This window comes from Drosophila bipectinata, chromosome 3L (genome assembly GCF_030179905.1).
Source record: "Drosophila bipectinata strain 14024-0381.07 chromosome 3L, DbipHiC1v2, whole genome shotgun sequence".
Taxonomy (NCBI): domain Eukaryota; kingdom Metazoa; phylum Arthropoda; class Insecta; order Diptera; family Drosophilidae; genus Drosophila; species Drosophila bipectinata.
In genome coordinates, this window is record NC_091738.1 from 490,049 (window position 1) to 503,056 (window position 13,008).

At 45.1% G+C, this 13,008-nt stretch overlaps 1 long non-coding RNA gene across 1 annotated transcript; it reads left to right on the forward strand.

Moving 5' to 3' along the window:
* Positions 1-6,430: 6,430 nt before the first annotated feature.
* On the forward strand, positions 6,431-8,411 carry LOC138926360 (uncharacterized). The gene is made up of 3 exons (XR_011442847.1): positions 6,431-6,727; positions 7,546-7,990; positions 8,049-8,411. It is a non-coding gene; the product is annotated as an uncharacterized lncRNA (long non-coding RNA).
* Positions 8,412-13,008: the final 4,597 nt, after the last annotated feature.

A 13,008-nucleotide genomic window follows, 5' to 3' on the forward strand; every position in this document is an offset into this window, starting at 1 on the left:
ACAATAAGAAATGGGTTTCATTCTTTTTTATTTATTTTTAATCTTTAAACAATCCAAGGCCTATAAACTTTATAAATTAGACTGCCATTTTCTGTTTTCCTTCTACTATTAATCGAATTCCAATGAGTTTTGCCAACTTTTTTCTCCCATGGGTTGACCCAAAGTTTTCTTTTAATTTCCCGAGTTATAAACTGTGTTTTCTTATTATTCTTTCTACTTAGTTTAGTCCAGTTCACATTCATCCCTAAGTTTAGTTTTCCTGTTCCTGCCTGAGTAATTTTCTATCCTATTACCTAATTTCATCTCCCTCAATGGGCAGCCCTACTTCTTAAATCCAAATAACTTTCAGCATAATTTTCTAATTCAATCGGTGGTCCTTTTTTTTGGCAAAACAAACCCAAACTTGGGTGTATCTGGGGGAGAGGTCGGATGGGGCGGGATGGCGGGAGCACTGCCTGCGGGTCAGAGTTACGAGACAGTTTTTAAAACGTTTCCAGTTGAAGCGAAACGGACAGATTTTACGAGCCGCCTGCCAACTGAAAGTAAACTACAAATGTTTACACAACTCGAGGGCTGCTACACCTACACCTAAGGATCGGATAGATGACTGGGGAGGACCGAGGGCGGACGTCGAGGGGCGGGGACAGGGTAAAGTTGTGGCAAAAATTGAAAAACTTTTGCCATCGTCTTGTTTTTTTATGATGATGACGACGGCGGCGACGACGACTGGTGCTGCCGATGAAAACGCCTATTTTTGGCCGGGCCAGAACCCGGCCACGCCCCTCGGCCGCCCCCTTTTCCGGAAGTAGGGCAAATAAATATAAAATTCGGCGAAAAGTTTTCCACACGTCTGCCTGTTCTCACAAGTTGCGAAAGCAAGTGAAATAGGTTCGGTGCGGCAACTGTCGAGCTACTTTAGTCCTCGGATACGGATGTATCTTATCCTTTTGAAACTGCAGCACAGTTCTCGGAGCATTAAGCCACTCTCTTTTTGTGCGTGATATGTGGGGATTGAAGGAGAAAAGGACCCCCGGGGGATTGGCCTACCCCCAAGTCTAATTGTCTGGAAAATTGCATGAGAATAATTCGCTAAATGCAAATGGGAGGCCTCTGTATCCCCGCATAAATATTAAAGCGATTGGGCGTTTCTGCTTCGATTGCTCAGTTGGAAATTCGGATTGCGAACCCTTTGCGGTTGTTGGGTTTTTGAGCTTAATCAGGCGCCTCTCATCGGACAGGTTCTCGCATTACACGCGGTTGCCCTCCGACCCGCTCCAGGATTTTTTCCCCCATCGTGCTGCTGCTTTTCCTGCGGTTTTGCAATTTTGTTAAAGATACAAAGCGCCGATACGGAACAATGAGATGTGCCTGTGTCGGAGCCAGGGCCAGGTAAGGTGAGAACAAAGTGTTCCAGACCGCGAAAACAGAGGGAAAGCCGGAATGTGTGCGAGCTGGATTTGCATAGAAGCCCAGAAATTGTTGGGTGGTCTCCATGCGGATGAAAAGCAGGGAAAACTACATTTTTCTCAACTTTTTAGGATAGTTTTTGGTGAATCCTTTCACGATTTTTGCCCTTAGTTGAATGGATAGTGCATACAATTAGACAAGATTGGAAAAAGGAAACATTGTTTTGGGAATCTCAACTTTAATGTGGAGTATGTTTTCACTGCATCACAGTTTCCATCAGCTTCAACCATGTATCCTTTTCAAAACAACCAAAAACAGATTCCGCAAGGAAAACCGCAGGGCAACAAGCCCTGAAAAGCGCTGTGTGCAAATGCCAAAAAGACCCTAGGAAGGAGGGCCTAATTGCTGGTCCGCGGACATGGGACCACGCCCACCCAATGAGCAAACACTTTTCAAACAGTAGGTGCGCCCTCCGTAACGTCGCTGGATGATAGTATTCCTACTAATTACAGCTTTAAAGTCGACACCCCCTGCCACGCTGACCTGGCTCCAAATTAATGTGGTCGGCAGAGTCCTTGTCGGGCTTTTAAAGTTTCGGGTTGGGGGGGCTGGGGACACTGTTTGATAGCCGAATCGCGTGTCAAAGCCATTTCCGCCCACCACCGGCGGCATTTCCAGCGTCTAATAGGTTCAAGTGTAATTTAATTGAGCGAATTGCATACACCGACCCTACACACAAATTAAATGGGACATTTTTATTTGCGGCTTTTCGCTCACTCTCGAATTAATATGGCGACACAGCGCCATAGCAAAATGGCTTCCAATTACCGTTAGAAAGGGGTGTGCTTGCCAGGAAATAACACGTTAGTGGTTGGTGAAATATATTGAAGATATATTAAATGGCAGAGGGAATAACATTCTCAAGTAAAGCCCTTTGGTTCTATTTATGTGGAATTTATTATAATAAACCCAGACCCCCGCCAAAATAAATATATTGAAATTCCCTTTGCATTTAATAAAATGTTATAACATTGAAAACAGGTAGGCTCTAAGAATCGAATCGCACTTACTCATCCTATCCGCAGGTCATAAACAACTTATTGTTCTGGCCCGGGATGCTGCCTGGGCGATAAGCAAGTGCAGTGGCGCTAACAGGATAATAAATCCAGCGATATAAATCTTAGCGGAGAAAGTGAGGCTGGGAGAAGGCTCCTGGGAGAGTCTCGGGGCTCCTTCTCCACTTTCTCCTGCGGCTATAAAACCCTCGCACACGTCGAAGATTTTGAATTACTTTCGTTTTTATCGCCTGTTTTCATAATTTACACGCGACCTGCCTAGGAAACGAGGAGGATGCCGATGACCGGCAGAGTGGAGTGGGACTGGAACAATGCTGACGACTCACTTCATCATAAATTCACCTGTCGTTGCCGGTTAATCGTGGACCCAAGAATAAACCCATACCGGACCTGCTTCCGTTGCCCAACATTGTCCTGCCTCGACGAGGTGGGAAAAAAATTAGAAGGGAAAGGAGGCGTCTTCGTCGTCCAGGGAATTTATGAATTTCGTTGGCGTGGCGAGTGCGCGAAAAATTCGTGGAATTTTCCGGAGGACGGAGGTACGGAGGTACGGTCAGGTCATGGACATGGTGTCGCGTCATCCGAATTGAAATTTCATTAGTTTAACGATGGCCCACAGACTTCGATGGGTTTACGACGCTTCCCGGGAAATCTACGGCGGAAACCCAAGAGATGTACGTAGGAAGCCAGCCAGCAGCGGCGCGAAGTCGCAGTCAGGGCTATGAATTATGGAAAGCGATTTACATTCGCTGGCTCATATTTTATTGCTGCTTGTTAATGTTTTCATTGGTTCTGCGTTCTTGTTTTTTGGCTTTTACCCGACGCTTTTCTTATTTGGCGAATGCATGAATTATGGATTTTCCCCTTATGGTGAAAGCGATGAAAAGAATGCACACTGGCAGTGAAAAAGAGAAATTTGTTTTCATTGTTGAGATATTCTTTGCAAATTTATTGAATAATTTAAGGATCTTGGTGGGGGAAGAAGTGCCTGTGCTCGTTATCCCTTTACATACAAAACGGTTTGTTGTCACTGCAGACAAAGAAAAACATTGGATTATTTGGCTTACTATACAGGATATACGGTTCTTGAGTTTATTTTGGTAATTAAAGTTTTCAAAGGCTGCAATGTTTCTTAACTGAAATCTCCTTAAAGTTTCGTGTGTATTTAAAATAGATGAAGCTCGACTGAAAGGACATACTCCTCCTGAGGGCGACACCATATTGAACTAGCACTGACCTCCTTTGGACAGCCATAAAAAAGCGGCGGCCCTCGGCCCTCGAACGCAATAAAAATGTATCAAGAGCGGCGAAAATGGCAAAGAGATAGAGGGAACTGGCAACTGACATTAGTGTGCTCCGAGTGGAGAATTGTTATATTCTTAACAATATTCCGGATATTTATGACCCGTCCTGGATCCCATCGCACTGGCCCGGTCAAATGGAGCGTGGCCCGTGCTCCAGTTGCCATTTTTGCTGGATACTGAGCACTGAGCACCGAACACCGAACACCAAACCCTGAACACTGAATGTTGAATGCTGAATATGCGTGAAAAATGTTGCGAAAAATTTTAATGCGCTGCGCTGCGGGCGTCAAATGGGAATGGATGGATGGGCGAAATGGCGGCGTGGGGGTCTGGGGAAAACGGGAAAAATGGAAAGATGACAAATGATTATGGAGCATAATAAATTTCAACGCTGATTGAGCGAAATGCGACTGCAGCTGCGTGGATTCGCATGCAAAAGTAGTACTACTATAATCTAGGGAATTTTTATCCACTTTGGCACTGGGAGGAATAAGTCATCCATTAATGAAGCTAATTTTCTGCTCAAATCCGGCGCTGGCTATTCCAAATCTCCATCTTCAAATCCCATTTCCAAAGTAGTGCACGGAAAAGCAAACAGATGGAGTCCGGAAAGCCAAGGAAGTTGATCCGGGCTGCTTTTGGCTGACACGAGTGTCATCCACTTTCCTATCATATCTCAATCCCCGGACTCGTACCTCCTTGAAATCCTCCCCTCTCCCCACCACGCCCTCGACAAATAACTGAGAAATTGCAGTCGCAGCAAGTTTATTGTCTCCGGAGCAGGGATTCCTCGGACACACACATGAATCCGAGTCGTAGGAGGAGCACTCTCGAGCTTCCTGCTCAAGGAGTTTGAATTTATTCTCCACGAGTGCTTGCCGGCGATTGCAAGTGAAAAGTCCGAGTGCAGGTCGAGGCTTCTCTCCTTTTATTTCGCCTTGATTGGGCACAGTCAGGGACAAAAGTTTGTCATCGGTATTGGCTTTGGCCCATTTCCCCTGGAGGAGTTCCTTTGTCTATTTGCTTGTCAGGATAAAAGCAGTGGCAAGAGCAATAAGCTCAGCTGGACATTCGGATTATGCTGGGTTATTGAAAAGTACTGGAAGCGAGCGCTGGAAAATAAGGACTTTTTCATGCTACCCCATCAAAATGGAGAAAGTTTTCTTTTAAAAACATTTTGAAACAGTATTTTACTGGTAGGAATTAAGCTAGGAAACATTTAAGGTATTTTGCTCAAGAATCGGATGATTTTTGCCAAAGATAAAGCCTTCCCTGTGGGCCAATAGTGGCTTTTGTCGATTTTCAAAGGGGATCCTCCAGGGAATTTGACAAAAAATCTAAAAAATATTATGTTCTTAGATTTTGATGCAGATTTGTGCAGAATCGATCTACTAATCGTTTAAGACATTCCGCTAAAGAATCGGATGATTTTTGCCAAAGATAGAGCCTTCCCAGTGGGCCCTATAGTGGCTCCAAGCACTTTTGTGCATTTTTGAAGGGGACCCTCCAGGAAATTTGACAAAAAATCTAAAAAATATTATGTTCTTAGATTTTGATGCAGATTTGTGCAGAATCGATCTACTAATCGTTTAAGACATTCCGCTCAAGAATCGGATGATTTTTGCCAAAGATAGAGCCTTCCCCGTGGGCCCTATAGTGGCTCCAAGCACTTTTGTGCATTTTCGAAGGGGACCCTCCAGGAAATTTGACAAAAAATCTAAAAAATATTATGTTCTTAGATTTTGATGCAGATTTGTCCAGAATCGATGTACAAATCGTTTAAGATAGTCCGCTCAAGAATCGGATGATTTTTGCCAAAGATAGAGCCTTCCCTGTGGGCCATATAGTGGCTCCAAGCACTTTTGTGGATTTTCGAAGGGGACCCTCCAGGAAATTTGACAAAAAATCTAAAAAATATTATGTTCTTATATTTTTATGCAGATTTGTGCAGAATCGATCTACAAATCGTTTAAGATAGTCCGCTCAAGAATCGGATGATTTTTGCCAAAGATAGAGCCTTCCCTGTGGGCCATATAGTGGCTCCAAGCACTTTTGTGGATTTTCGAAGGGGACCCTCCAGAAAATTTGACAAAAAATCTAAAAAATATTATGTTCTTAGATTTTGAGGCAGATTTGTGCAGAATCGATGTACAAATCGTTTAAGATAGTCCGCTCAAGAATCGGATGATTTTTGCCAAAGATAGAGCCTTCCCTGTGGGCCATATAGTGGCTCCAAGCACTTTTGTGGATTTTCGAAGGGGACCCTCCAGGAAATTTGACAAAAAATCTAAAAAATATTATGTTCTTAGATTTTGATGCAGATTTGTCCAGAATCGATGTACAAATCGTTTAAGATAGTCCGCTCAAGAATCGGATGATTTTTGCCAAAGATAGAGCCTTCCCTGTGGGCCATATAGTGGCTCCAAGCACTTTTGTGGATTTTCGAAGGGGACCCTCCAGGAAATTTGACAAATTTGTGCAGAATCGATCTTCGAGTCATTTAAGATGTTCCTTGTGAGGATCGCATGCAAGCGAATCGAACATCAATTTAATTTTAATGTATTGGTGCAAATAAACAGGACATTGATAAAGTAGCTCATATTTTCGTGCCTATATCTTGTTTTTATTGAATATGTACTGGAATTTCCTTTTACAAAAATAAAAGACATGTGGAAGACCCACTTGGCAGCTCAGCTACAATGACTGGGACTGTGAAATCGAAGCGGTAAATATGTATTACCCAATAGCCCATAAAAAAGTGAAACAATGACACAGACCCACGGACAACGCACCCACAACAGCCCAGACCCGAGAATATCTATAACAACCGCAGATGAGACACCCATTTCTGTGTCTGTCTTTCTTCGGGAGAGGTGAGAAGAAGTCGGAAGAAAGTCAACAGCAATAAAGTATTTAAAGAAGGTGACGGGGGTGGCAAAGGTGAGGAAAAAGCCCCAAAGAAAATGAAGTCATCTTGTGCAAATATGGAAACAAAGTCGAGTGTTAATTTGCGTGGGAAAACAATTTTTCAGCTTGGAGTTTTTTGTTAACATTATTTTTTATCATTCGGTTCGAAGGCCCCAAACGAGGCGGCTAAAAGTTCTTTTGATAAAAAATAGGTACTCTTTGTAATTCTTGTTGTAATTTCTTGAAAGCAAAAGTGTGTAATTGGGCTGGGAGGGGAGCGTGCGAAAGGTCAAAGTTTCACGGGCTGCGATTAGCCAAGAGGAGCTAATTTTGTCAAGGCAAATTAGAGAAAATCCCCGGCCACTCAAGCCGCTCTCCATTGCAAAATCCAAGACACCAACAAAGCCCCAAAACCAACCAGCTAGCGACACGGCCAGCAAAAGTTGACACCACAAAACATTAACTTTCAAGTACATCAAACATTTTGTTGCCTGTTATCTCAGCCCGGGCACCACAAAGGTGCCACCAACTTGGCCCAGACTGGGCCACCAAGGGGTTAAGGGTGGGGCGGTGGCTGGCGAAGAATTGAAACTTTGTGCGTTGTTTCGTTGTTGGTTGTCTCGGTGGTTTTGGCCATCGTCGCAGCCATCATCATCATCATTGTCGTCTCCGTTGTTGGGCTTTGTTGTTATGCGAATGACATTTCCATGTAGTACAAAAGTTTCTCGACTGCTTCTCGTTTTTATTATTTGTCTGTGTGTTGTTGTTCCAGTCCCAACAAAAGTGTGGGAAAATGTGTTTATTTTTATGATTGTTCAATGTTTTATTTTCCACGTATTTTCTTCCATCAGGCTTACAGTTCGGGCCGCAAACAAGTCGCTTTCCCGATGGCTTTGTTTCATTTCATATTTTGTAAATGTTTTAATTAGTTCCGAATTGAACCCATCGCCATGCCCGTCCATATATGTAGGTAAGCCAACTGCAGCTCCATTCCCCCTTGTTCGAGTGAATCCCATTCGAATTAATCAAATCATCATCGTTCGAACGCCACTTTCGATCCCTTTGATCTGACCACGCCACCGGCCAAAAACATATTTCAATTAACAGGCCATGACCGTGGCTGAGACCAAATCCACATCCAACTCCAAGTCCAAGGCAAAGGTGAAGGCGAACCCGGGGCCGGCGTCTCGGCCAAGTCCATGGGTGTGTCCGTGTGTGGGTCTCGCATCTTTTTTCCCGGTGCATGTGTGGGGGCATCAATCAAAGCAGCAGTTGGAACACCGAAAACAATGTCCAGTAATCCAAACATCCATATGAGTAGCAAAGCATAAGTGATATCTAGATTTCTTTTCAGTGTAATGGCCCCCAGTAAACAAGTGAATGATGCCCTGGCCGAAAGGAGCAGACAGATCGACTCAACTCGACTCGACTTCAAGCTACCCAGTGAGTGATAAATCAAAGCTGAAGAACCTGCCCCACCGCCGGCTCCACCTTCTGGGGTCTCGCCTTATGGGGGCGCCTCTCGTGTGGTCGCTGGGCTTGCTTTTCTTTTCCAACTCCCAAGTGCAGTCCGACTGCTGGGTTGCTTGATTTTCAATTTCACACGCACCGTTGGATGCATTTTGTGGGGCAGCTAGGCAGCCAGGCAGCCAGACTGGCAGGCGTTGCACTTTAGCTGCCCCGAGCGGCAATTTATTGATTAACGCGTTTTGTTTTCCCCTTTTCAATAATCCCCAAACTCTGCGGGTGCAGGGCCGAGAACCGAGCCGATTTTCATCACTTTTCGAGCGCCGTAATTAAAATGTATTTTCTTCAATCACTTTTCCGGGAGGTAATCTTCTGGGTTGCTGGGTGGTCATCTCTCCCCGCCTTCTTTTCTGCCTTCCCCGCCCTTTTTGGATCAGCAGCAGCTGTCGTCACCAAGCCAGCCTAATAACTCAAGTTCTTCTCCATCGTCATCATCAATTTCAGAAACGCGCCAACTTCTGGCACTCGGAATAACAATTCTTGTTCAAATTGGATACTAGGAATGGGTATTATATTTTGTTTATTATATTAAATGCTAAGAAAAACACAAAAGATTTTTTTGTGTTTGATTTAATATTGAGTTGAGGTTTAGCTTGATGAAAGCGGTTTAGCGGTATGAAAGTTCCATAAAAGCTTTCATATTTTCTTCCAGTGCAACCACCTCTCCCCTCCAAAAACCTTTTTAAAAAAAAGTGTTAAAGCGCGAAAAACAGCAGCAGAAACCGCAACTAAAGTTGAGCAATTTGTTTCGCTTTGTCTGGCGTGGAAAGGGAAAAACAATGGCCAGGTGAAGGCAAACGAAGAGGAGGGATCCCAACTAGGGGCTGGGAGGGTGTACACTTTTCGACACTCATTTGCAATTTTTTGTTAGTTTTTTTGCGAGTTTTCTGTCTTTTGTCAGACCGCGATGACTGCCGCTGATAAGAACCTGCCGCAACTCCGACGCAACAATGCAATAATTACAATTTATATTTGCAGATAGAAATCGCACATTAAGCAACGGCAGCTCTGGCTGTAAAATGCAACTGCCGCCGCTTCAGCCAGCCAGTTGGCCATAAAGGAGGAACAGAACGACGGCCACAAAAAGCTGTCAACGTGTGTGTTTTAACGCTCCGCCGCTCCGACCCGGCCACCAGACCGACCGACCAGTGGGTGAAAAGTTAATGTCGAGATGTTAACATAATTCCAAACTTAAGGCTGCCCCCGGGCGGCAGCTGCTTCCAGTCTGCTGCTTCCAGCTGCCTGACTTGTCGACTCCATACTTCATAATGCCACAATTGTCGGCTGCTGCAGGGTCATTGCCAAAATTTCGAATCAACTTTGGTGGCCGTCGGCAAGAAAAAGTGCAGGAGATAATAAGATGCATGCTTCAAGGCAGGCTTTTTAATACAAAGTCAAGATGCCCTTTAGTCAAATGGTTTTAATGTCTCCAAGCCATATCGCTTTTTAAAGCCCCCATACCCATTAGTTCAAAGAGTACAGCCATAAAAGTCACCCAAAACTCTGGCAGCAGACGGTCGATCCACTGACTTCGATCCACTGGTGGTCCACTTTGCATATGCCCCGATCCCCAACAAAGCTGCCCGGTGTATCCAGTTACTTGTTTGACACCTGGCCTCACCTGCCTGAATTGGGATCCCTTTCCCCCACAACTGCCGAAAAAGATCAGAGGCCACAGGAGAGCACTTCTGATCCTGATCCTGAAGCGGGCCACGCGTGCGCCAGATCGAATTTCCAAACAAAGAGTCGGGTGGAGAGTAGCTTTTGGGGCCAAGGACCTCCTGCCAGGATATGGAAGAACAGCAGCTTGGTCATCACTCTGGGTGGTCCCTTCGGATGCTGCAAAGCCAGAAGGTTTCAAACTCATAATTTAACCTTTAAATGCTACTTTTAGTAAACCCCTCGATTTTCACAAGTTCATAAAATGTAGAAATCATATTTCTTCCGACTTTCTCCTACGCTTCTTCCGTGGCTGGTTGTAAATCATAGCCGCAGGACGAAGGACACTTCAATTAGGCCAGAGCGCCGCCTCAGCAGCAGCTCCTGCCGGAGAGACGAAGACAGAGGCCTTTGTCCCGCCGGCTCTGTTTTCACCGCGTTCCAATCGCAATTAGCAATTAGCACAACATTAGCGCGGCTGACCTTTGACCTCGCTGCCACTCCCGTCGCGCCCGTGTCCCTTTTATTCCGCCATTGTCCTTGTGCGCGAGTGTCTCCTGTGAATAGCCTCCCCTGCCCATCCTCGCCGTCCTCCGAGGAGTGTCCTCTGTGTTTTGTCACGCATTCATTCGCCAAATGGCCGGCAATAATTTGCGGTTGTCCCATTGTGTCCTTCGTGTCCTTCGCCGTTCTCGCAGGCGCCGCCGCATATTTACATAATTGCCCATGTCTCAGCCACTCGCGCTACCCACCAGGACTCTATCGTTTCTGGTTGTACTTGGTTATAGAGGAGGCACCTTGATTTGTGTGTTTGTGAAGTCTTTTAAACTCTCGTAAATATTTCTTCCGAAAACGTGGCATGAAAAACGACAGACTTGCACTGGAACAAATTGGTCCCTGGGTTTACTTTTTAAACGTATCTTTAATCAACTATAAGAATCAACTATCTAAGCTTTTCAACTATAAATAAACTTATTAAGCGCTTTAAAGGTCTTTAATCCCACTGTAGCTATGTATAGTTGTTAGAATGAGTTCAAAGAAGGAGTTACTCCTCCTGGAAGATCACTAGGAGTCTAAAATATCTGTGGTCTAGGCCTATCTTGTTTAGACTTCCAGATCATAGGCCAGTTCACCATCACTACTACTGAGGCTACTGTCAGGTTGAATGGAAGAACTAAGGAGCTCACCAAGACTGTAGAGCGCATATGAAAAAGTACTGTGTCTCTCGAGACTCTTTGTGATAAAAAATATAATGAACATTATTCAGATTTAAACCCTAATCATTTCTGGTTCTGCCTAGTTATACAGTTACAATAGAAACTGCAGAGTGGGTCACAATTAGCTGAAGCAACGGCTTCAATCATCAAAATCCGCTCGGGCCTGGTTCTGCTGATTGCCAGCTTCCGCCCCAGACGCGATGTGTCATCCCCTCGTGATGGAAAACTGCGTGGAAGCAGGAGGCTCCTCCGCTGATCGCGACAATTGTCCGTTTTCCCCTTGATTGCCATCAATTGCGCAAAACAGCCGGGATGGGCTTTCGGACAATAAAAGTGATTACATGGCCACTAGTGCCGGGCTGTGATAAGCACAACGATTATGACTACTGCATCCATGTAGTCGGGTCCGAAAATGTGTGTCACAGTGATGGATTGCTCTCCAGAGGCACTTACTTGTTGGACAAGTGGCGCCAAAATGCGTGTGACCTCACTGTCGCAGGCGATGACTCAATTGGGGGAAACTTTTGGATGAAAAGGAAAGTGTGGTTTACTAAGAGATCTGGTGATTCAGTTGAAGCTCAAAGAATCGAAAGTTAATCAGGAAGGAAGTGATGGCCTAGATCACAGATGCTAAACTTTTGATTGAAATTCCCGAAATGAAAAACAAATGGGCCGGCTTGGAAACGTCGCCCGGAATTGATTGCCTCGATCGGGCTGGGAAAAGGCTCCTTTTCAATCAATCGAATCATTTCCCCTCCTCTGGTCTCCTTCTCACTTTTGCATTTCCGATTTGGCGCTTTCATCGACCATCTCCTCCTCCTTCCCCAGTTTTTGCCAATTGCCAGCCAACCAGTCAACCCGTTCAGCCCAACAGGAACAAAGTAATCAATCATTTTGCCAAACCATCAGAAACATGACAATCTGCCAGAAAATTTGCGTAACGCTTCACGATTCACCGTTGGGGGGATGGATACCCGAGGGGCTCGGACGAGGGGGTCCATATACGTACACATGGCCAGCACGCCGAACAATCCATTGATGATATATCACTGCAATTCCGAATATTCATTTCGCAGTTGTTGTTTTTTCGACGCCTGCTCCTCATTTCGAATGCGTTCCGCATCCGCGACGAGGATGTGGGCGGCCCAAATGGGGCAGGGCCGTGGGGCGTGGCCGGGGGAGTCGGATAGTGGACAGTGGAAACGACGCTCTGCGGACGTGCCAGGCGCTTGAATAGATGGCCGGAGTAGCAGGCCGAGTGGAGTGGAATGGATGGATGATGCCGGTGTCATTGTTTCCTCACCCAACCATCTCCTCCTTCTCACACGTTGTCTCAATTATGAGAGAGTGCCAGGGATGCACTTGGAACATATTTTTGAACTTAAAAGTTTCAATATCATATTTTATAAACTAGTGACCTTCAAAGGTGGCAATAGGGTCCCAGAGAAACACTCTAACACCAGAGGGGAAGGCCTTTAAAGTTCTAAGGTAATATTTTATACAGAAATACTGGACTTCCAAAGAAGCAAACAGTTCTTCAGATTGCCAGAAAGTTTCATTCATTCAAAAATCGAAAAATATATTGCAAAAATCCGAGTATTTCTCCCTGTGATATGGGAGGACTGGGAGGGGATTGCAATTTTCCAATTGACAACCATTTAAATGTTACGCACTGATGTTAACTTCCACGACGTGACTTGTCGACATTCCCGGGGGAAAGGAAAACACAAAAAGGGAAAAGGAACCTTTAAACAGAAAACAAAAAGCCTGAAAATGGATTCGGCGGGAAAGGGCGACAGGAGGCGATGTAAATTGCCTGGATCCGATGAGTTATGAAAGTGAAATGGATTTGTGATTGCCAGACGAACGATCCAGCTCGACGAACGAAGCCAGCGCATTAGAACCCTTTTG